This window comes from Mandrillus leucophaeus, unplaced genomic scaffold, assembly GCF_000951045.1.
Source record: "Mandrillus leucophaeus isolate KB7577 unplaced genomic scaffold, Mleu.le_1.0 Scaffold1446, whole genome shotgun sequence".
Classification (NCBI taxonomy): domain Eukaryota; kingdom Metazoa; phylum Chordata; class Mammalia; order Primates; family Cercopithecidae; genus Mandrillus; species Mandrillus leucophaeus.
In genome coordinates this window covers 63,139-64,876 of record NW_012101417.1, presented here as the reverse complement: position 1 = coordinate 64,876, position 1,738 = coordinate 63,139, and the positions used below count along the sequence as shown (strand labels likewise).

Genomic DNA, 1,738 nt, shown 5'->3' with positions numbered 1-1,738 from the left:
TGTATGTTTATGTTTATGCCTGAATTTTATATGTTATAATCCAGAAAACTATAATATATACATTGATGTTGTGGATTATGCCTCTCTCTTTACACAGAGTTAGAGAATATATTAGAAAATATTTCTGTGTTGAGAATTACTTTATGAATTGCATTCACTCTTATAAGTTAGAAGCACTTCTCTTTACTCTCTTATTTCATCTTGAGTCAAATTAAAAATTCTGCCCATGGCCACTTGGTAAATATGTGTGTGTGTGTGTTTTCAGGGACCATTGACATTTATGGATGTGGCCATAGAATTTTCTCTGAAAGAGTGGCAATGCCTGGACACTGCACAACAGAGTTTATATAGAGATGTGATGCTAGAGAACTACAGAAACCTGGTGTTTCTCGGTGAGAATAACTTCAATACACATTTCATAATATATTCTAAAGGTTTTACTTATTTATTTTTTGTGTAGAATGTTTTTGGTAGTTTTTGCTTTGTATAAATGAGTTTCAGATTCCTGTTTTGAAATAAATTTTGAGGATTTGTCTGTGTAGAGAGGAATATCTTCAAGACGTTTCATCTTGATCTGAATTCTCCGCATTCCTGAGCTGATCTGTGTTTTTCACTCTAGATTATTGGTAATGCCTGAAGGTTGGTGGCATAAAATATTGTTTCCTCCACCTTAAAATCCACCAGTTTTTTTGTTTGTTTGTTTTTGTTTTTTTTTTTTTTGAGACAGAATCTTGCGCTATCCCCATGCTGGAGTGCAGTGGTGCAAGCTTGGCTCACTCCAGCCTCCACCTCCTGGGTTCAAGCAATTCTCCTACTTTAGCCTCCTGAGTAGCTGGGATTACAGGCGCACACCACAACACCCAGCTACTTTTGTGTTTTTAGTAGAAATGGGATTTCACTGTTTTTCCCAGGCTGGTCTCTAACTCCTGACCTCAGGTGATGTGCCTGCCTCGGCCTCCCATAGTGCTGGGATTATAGGTGTGAGCCACTATGCCCGGCCTTCCACCACCAGTTTTTGATTCAGTAGTATTGGGTAGTGACATTAAGAATATACAAATTTAAAATATTTTCTGAAGATTTAGAAATTTCTGTTATAAATTACTATTTTGGGATTAATTTAGTAGAATATTCTATTACATCATCTTTACTGAGCAGATTACTAGCTTGAGAATTGAAGAATATGAGCAATATTCATGTTATTTATTTTTAATAAAACAGGTATTGCTTTCTCTAAGCCGGACCTGATCACCTATCTGGAGCAAGGAAAAGAGCCTTGGAATATGAAGAGACATGAGACTGTAGCCAAACCCCTAGGTATGTGAGAATGAATGCAACAGAAGAGAGGTCCAAAAGTCAAAGAGAAAGTCAGTGCTTAAAATGTGATTTGGGAAGCTGTGTTCCAAAGGAAAGAGTTTCTGGGATGCTTGAGGATTTTTTAATTTTACTGTCACACAAGGACACCTTCTGTCTTACGTTTTTAAATTTTCTAAAGATTCGACTTTCTCTTTGGTGATCTTCCTTCAAGTTTACAATGAGAGCCAAAGTCCTCTTCATGAAGTATAAGAGACTGCAAAATCTGGCCACTTTTCCGTTGTTTTGGGGGACACACAAATGTCTGCATAATTTTGAGAAACTGCTGTGTTAAACTATTATTTTAAATTCTCTTTTAGCATTATGTCCAAAACAGGTGAGTAGTGGTTTATGTTCTATTTTTTTGTTGTTCATTTTTCCACACAGT

The 1,738-nt window shown here is 36.2% G+C and overlaps 1 pseudogene; it reads left to right on the top strand.

Annotated features, from left to right (window-relative positions):
• Positions 1-265: 265 nt before the first annotated feature.
• LOC105535323 overlaps positions 266-1,738 on the top strand; it is a 20,505-nt pseudogene continuing 19,032 nt past the window's right edge.